The 11,345-nt window shown below is 44.8% G+C and overlaps 1 pseudogene; it reads right to left on the reverse strand.

Annotated features, from left to right (window-relative positions):
- Positions 1–9,973: 9,973 nt before the first annotated feature.
- Positions 9,974–11,140, reverse strand: LOC132228149 (mediator of RNA polymerase II transcription subunit 6-like; annotated as a pseudogene).
- Positions 11,141–11,345: the final 205 nt, after the last annotated feature.

Genomic DNA, 11,345 nt, shown 5'->3' on the forward strand with positions numbered 1-11,345 from the left:
GAGAGGAAATTAGATATATGAGTAAGCCAACAGAGACTACAATAATAATAACACATCAATAAAGCAGATAAAGAAGGTCAATTTTTAACAAGGGGTAAAAAGAAAGGTGAAAGGAAAACTAAAGCAAGAACAGGAGAAGAGAAACAGGATGAAAAAGGGAGAAGTGAGGAAGAAAAAGGTGGTAAAAAAGAAAAAATAAGATAAATTAAAATAATGATAAAAATTAAAAATATAATGAAGGGGGAAAATATACATATATGGGGAGAAAACTCCACACAAAATATAAAAGGTTAAAAAAAAAATAAATAAATAAAATAAATATTTTTTTTTGTTTCTTAAGTAAAAGATAAAAAATAAAAAGTTTTTATTCACTTCAGCTGAGTTTTAATGTTCCAATGGGGTTGGTTTAAGACCCCTCTCTACTGTTCTGTCTGCCACTTCTCAGTTTCCTGTTAAGTAGTCAGCACCATGTTGAAGTTCCCAGTGATTCACTGCTCCTCTGTCTGTATCCACAGCCTTGATTTCAGGCAAGCGGGACCAATCTGCCCACTTTGTTTGCTTTCAGTCATATTTACACAAGCACCTATTTCTGACTTGGGCTTTAGGTTGGGGTGTTGCTGTATTAGTTTCTGGGATCAAACGGCCTCTCAACTCAGTCCCCAATGGCTCCCTGGGGCTATTCAGATTCGTTATTTCCTCTGCAGAGCTTTAGGCTTGGTGTGGCTGCACTAGTTGCCCATGGGTGCTGGGAGGTGTTGGCTCTTCAGGAGAGAAATGGCTGATTTGGGTTGAAGAGACCAGAATGTCCTAGTCCCAGATTTCTGGTCACTTCTCCCTGTCCTACTCCTTTCCTTTCTACAGCCTCTTCCCAGCCTCCACAAAACTGTACCTCAACCTGCATCACAGCCTCGGTAAGTGTTTGTAATTGAAAGATCCTATGAACTGGGTTTAGTGAGTAAACACAAGGAAAATATAAAGGCAAAACAGCCATGCCACTGCCTGCGTGTCCCCGCCGCCCCCCCGCCCCGCCCCCCACCAATACTGCATGTTCAAGCTGCCTTTCTGGGCAAGACTCTCGGGGTTGTGGACTTAGACCTAGATTCCCCAGCTGCTAGCAGCCCTGTGGACCCCCTTCCACAGCCAAGTGTTATGTGTGTCCCCAAGGGACTTGGTGCAGCATAGGTTCCTTCTGACCCTCTCATCCTGGTTGTCTCTCTCTCCAGCTCAAATCCCTGATCCTAGTGTTCTCCAGGCATCATCTGTCCTTTCTGGCCACAGATTGTCTCACCAGCTGTGTTTCATTCCCCAATTCCAGGTGGATGTTATTCGATTTAGTTGTTTCCTCTCTTTGCGCAGGACACATCTGCCTATTCAGCCACAATTTTGCCTTTCTTCCTGTCCTCCTATTTTTAAATTGTCTTTTTGTTTTTCGTTCTCTAATTGAGTGCTTTTTGCTACCCTATCTTTTAATTTACACATCTGATATTTGGCTTCCCCTAATCTGCTGTGTATTTTTTCCACTGTGTTCTTTATTAGTGCTGTGTCTTTCTTCATAGTTACTTTCTATTTTCTCATGCTGTTGAGCATCTTCAACATCATTATTCTGAACTCCATGTCTCATAAATTTCTTATCTCCATTTTATTTAGCTCTTCTTCTGGAAAATTCTCTTGTTTTTTCATTTGGGTTTTTTTTTTTGTCTCCCTATTTTGGCTTCCTGTTGGGTTTGTGTCTATGTATTACTAGTAGGTAGATCTGGTACACCTCCCAATCTCTAGTGAAGGACAGAGTCAGAAGCTGTTTCTGATTGCCTTGCATACCCTATTTGGAGCTATCAACAATCCTCAGCTTGTGGCTCCCTCTGCTGGGGTGGGGTGGGGTGCCTTTGGAAAGGACCAAGATATACATCAAGGTCTGCTTTTCCTATCCCCCGGGCCCCAAATTAGGTCAGGCAGACTCAAAGCCTCGAGAGACCCACCTCTGCCTGAAGTCTGATTGTATTCAATCTTGATTAGCCTCAGGCAAGTGGTTTTCTAACACGGTAGGGCAAATTAATTGCTTCTGCCTGCAGGTGGATTGTTATTCTGTCTTCTAATGGGCCTCAGAAACTCCATAGGCTGGGGCAAAGGCTTTTCTGATAGGATGGGGCAACTGCCTTCCCCCAGGCAAAAACTGAATTGATAGCAAAGGTCTGCTGGAGAAATATGTCCTCTGCAGCATGAGGAAATGGCTCAGCACGGGAAACTAGGTTATCTGCTTTCTGAGGTCACACAACTTCAGTTTACTCTATCCTCCCTCTGCCAGAGCCCTGAGTGACTACACATGAAATTTTGTGCATTGGCCCTTGAAGAGGGTGCCTGAATTTCCAGCCATCTCTCCCTGCAGACAGCAACCCTGTTATGTGAGCACCTTTCTCAGCTCTTGTGCTCTGGTATGGGGAGCCCAGCCTGGGTTTTAGGTCCTAAAGTTCTCAGTGGGGACCCCTCACAGCTGAGATATCCCTCCAGAACTTTAGCTTCTGCCTGTGGGAGCCTGCTAGCCCTTTCTCACCTCCTTACTTCCTACCAGTCTCTATGTGGTATTCATTTTCCTCCTTGGTCATCAGTTTTCTCTCCAATTAGTCTTATGTTGGTTATTCAGGATGGTTTTTCTGTATTTTAGTTGTAATTCCAGTTTAGTTCTGGGAGCATGTCAGTGTAGCATTCACTTACTCCACCATCATTTTGGAATCACCTTATTAATCTATTTTTATCATTATTCACCTATTTTCCAATAAACAAGCCACAGAAGACTCAGAAAAGAGCTAGAGAAAAAGCAAGTTTCCTGTCTGCAATGCTCAGAGCCTGCCATGTGCATCAGGGAATGGCAGAACACACAAGCTGGATGCCAGGCAAATCATAGCACCCTGCTCCACACAGTCTAGTTTACAGGGGAGTGTGTCTGGCAAGTCTTAAAGTTTCAGATGCATTAGAAGCAGGGCTTTCAACTTCATCTATACATATAAAAGCCTAAGCGACTGAACGACTGGAACAACTGGTTGCTGTGATGTATACTGACCACCATGGAGTAGATGCTCAGTGCAGGAGCTGCTCCCTGATGGTCAGTGTGCTTCCAGAGCAGGAGCACTGCTCAGCTGAGACCCGTCCCAGCTGCCCACCAGCCCTCCAGCAGCCACTCACTCCCTCAGTAGTTCTGCAGGTCCAATCTCCAGAGAATAGGCCAGCCACTGATGGACCAGCACCTCTGGCACGATCCCTACAGCACTGAGGCTTCCTGGATGTTGGCCCTCGGGCACCGCAGCCACTTCCCCTCCCTAGATGCTCTGCAAGGAAGAAACAATATAAAAGTGGCCACCAGGTGGCTCCCGACAAGTAGTGCGAATGTCAGGGGACAGATCTGGATCCTGGGCTGGCCAGGGCGTCCCAGGGCCTGCTTGGAGGGCCAATCGTGTCCCAGCTTCCCCCTCCTCAGGACCCCACCCATGCATGAATTCGTGCACCAGGCCTCTAGTATAATAAAACCTAGCAACAGAACAACAGGTGTCTACTAAATAAACTTCACTGGAAGGGCCTGCCTGTCTCCCCTGAGGCAACCCTGTAGACAGATTCCATGTCTAAGCTGAAAGGATGGGTAGAACTGCCTCCACCTTCTCATGCTCTGCTCTGTGGACACTGCACTTTCCTGAAAGGATTTTAGCCTACATACAAACAGGCTGGCTCCTCTGCACAAACTGGTCAACTTGTTTGCCTCAGAGTTAGTGAGCTTCATTGTTTCAAAGTGCTTTGTGTTTGATTTCTAAACTCCCTGACAACTCAATGTGGTTTTAATTAACTTCTTTGAATTCAGTTGTTTTCAACTCAAAAGCTTTCTTGGATAAAAATTAGCCCCATCAGCTTGTGCCAGTGTGTGATTTAAACCTGTGGCTTTTCCTTTGCCATCACTGGCTGCCAAAAGATGGGAAATGCCTTTTTATCAAAGTGCTGGGTTTTCCTTGTGTTTTTGTGATAGATACTACTGAGATGATTTTTTATGAATTTGGCTCAGACCATATATGGTGAGGGAAGAAGAACTAACTATGGCTTTCAAAACTAACTATGGTTATGTTCAGACACCTGTGTTCAAGACTGCATCTTTTTTACCACGTTCAGCTAGCATTGTGATGTAGGCTTTTTAAAACATGAGTTCTTGCCCCAGTCAGGTGGCTCACTTGGTTGGAGTGTCATCCCATATACCCAAAAGGTTGCAGGTTCTATTCCCAGTTAGGGCACATACCTAGGTTGCAGGTTAGGTCCCTGGTTGGGATTAGTATGAGAGGCAACCAATTGATGTCTCTCTCTCTCTCTCTCTCTCTCTCTCTAATAAATGAACATATACTTGGGTGATGATTTAAAAATAATAAATAAATAAATAAATAAATAAATAAATAAATAAAACACTACTTCTTTAGTGCCTAAGTGTCACTGAAGGTTCTATCTGTTGGCTTTGTCAATCTGCCAGATACAGGGTAGTCATATAATTTATTGTTCGTGTGAGGACCCTTTTGAGAGTAGAAGAGGGTATTAACTGGATGTGATGCCACAAGAGTAGGTGTAAACCAGGACATCCCGGCAGACAGGATAGAACTCTTCTGCCCCGTAGGCCATCACTGAGTTCTTTTGAAGGCCCCATGTGTGCTGGGAATGTTGCTAAACTTTACCTGCTGATTGCTCTCATAAATTTAAGTTATTTTCTCCCTGGAATAATCCATTAGTTCCTCCCTGGTTCATTCGATTTCAATAACTCACTATTTCAGGACCCCAGGACCCTTCCACCACGAAGTCCTTTTTCTGCTTCCAATGTTCCTATTCATTTCCCCCTTCACCATCCATAGAGATCTTAGTGATTGTTCAACACCTTCTGCAAATAGAAGCAGGTCAGGAGGTTCTTGTCACCTAAGCTCCTACAGGGCTGTGTTTGTGTCCTCCTTGGGCACTTGCCTGCTTTTATTTTATTACACTTTTACTGCTAAGCTGAGAGAGGAGACCAAACACAAAGTCTGGGCTCCAAAGTAGTCATTAGACGTGAGCCCCTTGTTTTAGCTACTTCTCATGCCTTATTTTAATTCTGGTCTTTTGGGCATATTGTTTTCTAAACTGTGATAAGAAATAAACATACAAGAATATTGAAATCCTTTCTATATTTGACATTTTTAAGGAACAGCCCACACTGTTGCTAGATTTGAATGCTGGCATCTCCATGTAAGAGCTGTGGAATCTTGTGCAAGTTACTTAACCTCTCTGTGCCTATAAAAGAAGGATAATAATAGTTCCTACTGCCCAGGCTTCTTATGAGGAATGAGTCCTCACAGAACAGAGCATGGACATATGAAATATCAGTATCTTGGCTTTTGTTATTGTTCAGGCTGCATTTCCTATTTCTTGAGCATTTATTCACATTTTTGAATTGCATTGTAACTAAAAGAAAATCCAGAGCTATCAGCACATGTCATGTAGCGAGGCCAATTGTCTACCTACCCATCAGGCACACCAATGCTATCCACTGGAGAATGATTGCTTTGATCCAGTGGACACTTGGCAGGACAGAATGATGAAAGGAGGTTGGCCACTGCAGCACAGTGAAAAGTCGCCTGAAACATGAAGAGCTGACCAGGCCACCCCACCGGTGTCTGCACATCTGTGTCCCCATCTGTAGAACAGGAACAAGAATAGTATTTATTTCATGGGGTAGAAGCAAAGATCAAATGAGATAATACATGTGAAGCATTGAGCATGGTGTCCAGTGGATGCAAGTACTCAGTATAGCTCTGATGTGTTCCTGGCATCCATTTGGGAATATGGGTGATTGTTGTTAGAAGAAGTGCACTGGGTGTCCTGCAGAAGGTGCCCCCCTACTCCCTTCAACTGTGGGGAAATTCATGGTTGGTGCCACTAAGGGAAACTCAACAACAACCTGAGAAAGTATGGTCCCTCTTTTATTAGAAGGACTGGTGAGAAGAGCATATTTTCCCTCTCTGAGCACTGGGAAGGATGGCTAACACTAGCAGCTAGAAGAGTGGTCAGGCTCAGACAATATGACAGTGACCACTAGCAACAGAAATAGTATAAAATTAATGCCATTAAGATCCAGGCGGGATCCACACAAGAAATCTTTATTATTCACCAAGGAGAGCACATGACCTCTTGGAGACTTTGCCAGGAAAGAAGAGGTGAGAGCACACATGGTCCTTCCAGGGGGGGACTCAGAGCCACGGGTTTGTTTGCACATGGTCATTGCATCCTGTGTTCCTAGAGTGAGTCACTCTGACTCTGTAGGCCTGGAGAACCAGGGGTCACACACAGTACAGGATCATAGTCCTGGGGGAAGAAGTTTGCTCACTTCCAGGTGTACCTGCACCTAATGTGTGCGTCTGTCTTGTTCCAGGAATCTTCAAAGAAGGGAATTCCACCAGCTTTTCTTGCCATCTGTTATGTGCGTCCCCACTCACACCATTCCTTCTTCATCATGGCTCAGGGAAAGCTACGGTGGTCTGCCTTCTCCTTCAGCAAGCGCTCTCAGAAAGCCCACATGGCACAGTTGTCCTCAGTTAATTTTCACTTTGGTCTTAGCCTCATTCAGACTCTGATATTAAAGTAGAAATAACACTTTGTGACCTTTAACCAGGGCACTGCTGCTCCCCACCCTCTCCCCTGGGGTTTGGTGAACCACACAGACTTGTTCTTCAACATCCTTATTTCTGGTCCTCTCTTTCCCAGCAGGGAGATGACTAATGCTAAGAGCCATGTATGACACCAAGGTTTACCAGGCACACCAAGTGCTCATTTGAGATGTACTTCCAAATAGTAATATCTGTGCTTGGAACCCAAGGTTAAATTTAGTTACTGAAAGAAGTCCCAACTTTGCCCCACCCCTCTTCAGTGCTGTGCCCTTCCCTTCCTGAGGATGCAGTGAGGATGAGTTCCGAAGTGAGCACAATGGTGCTTCTCAGAGGTGTCAGGCAGAGTGTCACCGAGTGTGGTGACTGGAGGACCTTCTGAGGACAGCCTATTGTGGAGTGGGCTTGCAATGCACTCCTCACTGGCAGAGGCTGTCGCCACTTTTGCTCTGGAGAAAGTGAATTTCAATGGCAGCCTAGGGAGGGGCTGCAGTGGAGGTGGGGATGTCATAAAGAGAACTTTCTTTAATGTTCTCCAGATATTTTAAAATGGGCTTTACTCTGTGCTGCCATTCCACCCTGACGTCTGGGTGGCAGCTCAGGCTTTGAGGTTGTCACTACTCCCTGGTTGTGGCTTGGAGGAAGCCAAGGAACTGAAGGAACTCAAGGGTTGGTTTCACTTGTGTGGGAACAGTGACCACTAGCCTCCAAACTCTCATCCTCCAAACTCTCTGTCACAGCTAAGCCCAGTCACTATCCTGGCCTGAAAAGAAGAAGAAACTTGGTCAGAACACAACATTAAAGACTGAAGGGGGCCAGAGTCGTGGAGAGGCGCAGAAAGAGAGGGGCTGGGTGTTTGGACAAATTCAGGGTGGAGTGACACACTGTGGGGTGGGCTGGACATAGGCAGGGAGGACACTTCCGTACAGTGTGCTGTGGGCTATGTCCAGAGAACTCCTAGGGTTTTGGGGAACAGGAGTAAAAAATTAGAGTTATTTTGAAATTCCTTTTGTTGGCAGGACTGTTTGTCGAGCTAATCCAGGAAGGTCCCGGCTCTATAAAGCCACACAGTCGAGTGGGTGACAGGCCACTCATCTCCACAGGACAGCCTGGGAAGGGTTTCCACCTGGGCACTGAAGGACAAGAGCCCTGCAAGAAAGGTCAAAGGCTAAGGGGCCATTGGGGTTTGGGTTTATTGAACAGGCAAGGGTGAAAAGTGGCAGTGGTGGGGGTGGGAGTGGTGTTAGTTTACGTGTAGGTGTGTTTGCTATTAACTTCATATTCTTCTGCCAGGAAAGCTGGAGTCCTGGGCCTGACTGCTGGGCTGGGTATCTTCCCTGTATCCTTGGGTTGTCTCTGTTATTGGCACTGGAAATGAGGAGAATGCTAACGTTTAATGTCCTTTTTATGGCCAGTTTTGGTTGCTGGAACCTTCCTCTTAGAAAAGATACTGGTTCGTGCCAAACCGGTTTGGCTCAGTGGATAGAGCATTGGCCTGTGGACTGAAAGGTCCCAGGTTTGATTCCGGTCAAGGGCATGTACCTTGGTTGCGGGCACATCCCCAGTGGGAGATGTGCAGGAGGCAGCTGGTTGATGTTTCTCTCTCATCGTTGTTTCTAACTCTCTGTCCCTCTCCCTTCCTCTCTGTAAAAAATCAATAAAATATATTAAAAAAAAAAAAAAAGAAAAGATACTGGTTTGTGACTGAATGATCTCTACCCACAGAGAAAAACCATCTTCCTCAGAGGGTCTGGGTTGGATTCTCTTTAAAGCAATGTGTGGCCTCCAAAGGCCCTTCATAAGATGGCTGAGAAAAATCAGAGCAAAAACACAAATGTTTTTCTCTATGTCTCTTTCTCTTCACAGCTGAGTTGAAATTCTTGCTTTGGGCCATATGGTGTGGATATTCCAGAAGGAAATTATATAGTGCTCTCTGTTTCTACTCAACTGCTTTTCACTTTGTCAAGTGGACCCTTTGAAGCAGCCTTCTTACCTCAGATTCTGACATGAATAATTGTTTAATTGCCTCTCAGTCTATACAAGATAAAGAACCAGGCCTCAAATTTGTATAATTCTCTTAACCAAACAATAGTGGAACCACCCAGAGCAGGTTTCAAAGAAAGGAAACAATTTCTTACATATGTTAAACATTTTATTTTTTTAAAAGTCCTTTGCTCTGTAGTATTTTGTTAAATTGGATAATGCATATGAAGCACTGTGTAAATCATGTAACAATAAAGTAAGATTTTATAACAATTACTGATTTGATTTTCTATATAAAAAGCTGAAGCTCAGAGAAGGGGAGTTACAGCCCCAAATCACAGCAGTTAAGCTAACACAGGTGGCCTGTCTCCTTACTCTGCCCACTCTCTGCTCTGTACCAGGCACTCCCCCTACAGAGGCCGGCTTCCGAGCAGACTGGCCTGACGTGGGCCCACAGGTGTGTTTCCGGATCTGAGCTCCCAGGCACTGACCTCGCCATCTCCCCTTACAGGCTCAGGTGGAGATTTGCCTTTTTCCAGGTTTAGCTGCTGCCAATCACTCTTCAACAGAGCCCTTGCCCTCAAGCTGGGATAGAGAATTGCTACATTCCCTAAATTAAAAAAAAATATGGTTCTTTTTCTTTTTTTCTAATCCTCACCAGAGGATATGTTTTTTATTGATTTGGGGGTGGGGGGGGAGGGAGAGGGAGGGAGAGGAAAGGAGAGAGAGAGAGAGAGAGAGAGAGAGAGAGAGAGAGAGAGAGAGAAACATGGGTGTAAAAGAGAAACATCAACCGATTGCCTCCAGTTCACATCCTGACTGGGAATAGAACCCACAACCTTTTTGGTGTACTCGATGATGCTCCAACCAACTGAGCCACCCAGGCAGTGCTGCTTTTTCTTTAAAAAATAAAACAACAAAAACTATCTCTGAAATAAGGTCACCAACCCATTTCTAGATTTTAAAAAAGCTATTAGCAAATCCTCATTTTTAGGTAGGATGTTGTCTTCGGCTTCATATGTGAAGGAGATGGCTTTAGGGCATTTCTGAGTGGGGCTGAAGCACCCACCATTCTCCCACCCTCTGCCAAGATGGAGCCTACCCTGGGAGGAAGCAGGATACAGGGCCAACGAATCAACACCAGGAACCCTGTGAAGGTTTTACTGGACAGTGTCTGGGCCTAGTGCAGGTCTGTTGGGGTCCAACCCCAGCAGGTCCAGGGGTTCCCAAAGGTGTGGACAGAGTCGGAGAAGAAGAAATGACACGGAGACAGCGTTCAGTTGATCAGCAGCCTAGCCAGGTTCTGTCGCCAGGTTCTGGGTTTTTTTTTTTGTTTGTTTGTTTTTTCTAAATACTTTAATTTGGTTTCAAACATATGAAGGCAGTACACATGTGAGTGAGGAGGTTGCTCAAGTCTGTAGGGGAAAGGTTACAAAAGATACATACAAATATCATCTCAAAAGCATGAGGGTCCTTATATCCTTTCTTAAAGAGCATAAAAAGCAAGCACATTCTATACAAATGAGAGTTGTGACAAAGAATTTTATAGTTCAAGAGCCTGTCACAGTATGAGGTATAATAATGGACAAGAAGTCTTACAAGCTTCTCTTGTCCAATACTCACTGAAGTCTCATTCGTTTTTCAGGGGGACCTTTAGTGCTCACTGTCTGTTGGATGTTCTTTGTGGTCTCCTTCTCATCAGACTTCACAGTTTCTGGTATAGGTTCTGCCTCTTTCTTTGTCTGATCCACTGGGACAGGCTTTTCTCCAGACTTTTGCTGCACAAATTTGGGTGGAAATTTTTGCCTGAGGTCTAGGAGTAAAGCATCCACACGTTGCCTCTGGAAAATAGAGCTTGGTTCTTCTTTCCTTTTGGTTTTAGGTTTAACTTTTTCTTGCTCTTCATGATCTTTGAAGTGCCACCAATACCCTTTGGAAGGATGTGGATGATATCGACAGTATGACATAGCTTCATCAAAAGCTGACTGAATGCCATGCACCGCAGTAAGCACTCTAGAGTTTATAACTGATCCCAAGTCTGGTGCCTGGTAGATCACTCCAGCAATGATATAGTAATCAGCCAGTGGGATAACTTGGGTAGGGGACTGCCGCTGTTGCTTCCGGATGATAAAAAGAATGGGCTCTTGAGCATGTAAAAGGATGTATTCCACTCCAACCATCTGATTTAAGTGTTCTAATTTTAGTCTCTGCATTTTGACCACTTCATTATTACATGTTCTGTCGTAAAAAGGATTACTTTTTTTCTGAAAATTAATCTAGGACACTTCCACTGTTCAAAATGGGGATCCATGTACTGTCAACCCAAGAGATTCCCAGTAGATTATCTCGAATACCCACCACCGCCATAATTCCAAGTGTTCCCGGGTTCTCCTTCCAGCGCAGAGAAGACGTAACCACTAGGACGACGGAAGCAGAGGGTTGCTGGTCCTCGGGACCCTGAGGAGAAATGCAGAGGGGAGGACAGTGCAGGACTCACAAGAGGGCAGGGAAGGGGAGGAGGCCAGGAGTGCAGGGGAGCTCCAGGTTCTGTGTTTTATTGTCTTGTTACATCTGTATTTATACCAGTTGATTTTAATCCTATCAATTTCTATTCCAAAGGTTAGGGCATTTCCTATCTCCATTCCAGGGAGTAAAGATTATGTAGCTTAAGCGTGATTGTTTGTAGTTAAAGTGATTAACTACCCGCCTGGC

The sequence above is a fragment of the Myotis daubentonii genome, chromosome 2, assembly GCF_963259705.1.
Source record: "Myotis daubentonii chromosome 2, mMyoDau2.1, whole genome shotgun sequence".
NCBI lineage: Eukaryota > Metazoa > Chordata > Mammalia > Chiroptera > Vespertilionidae > Myotis > Myotis daubentonii.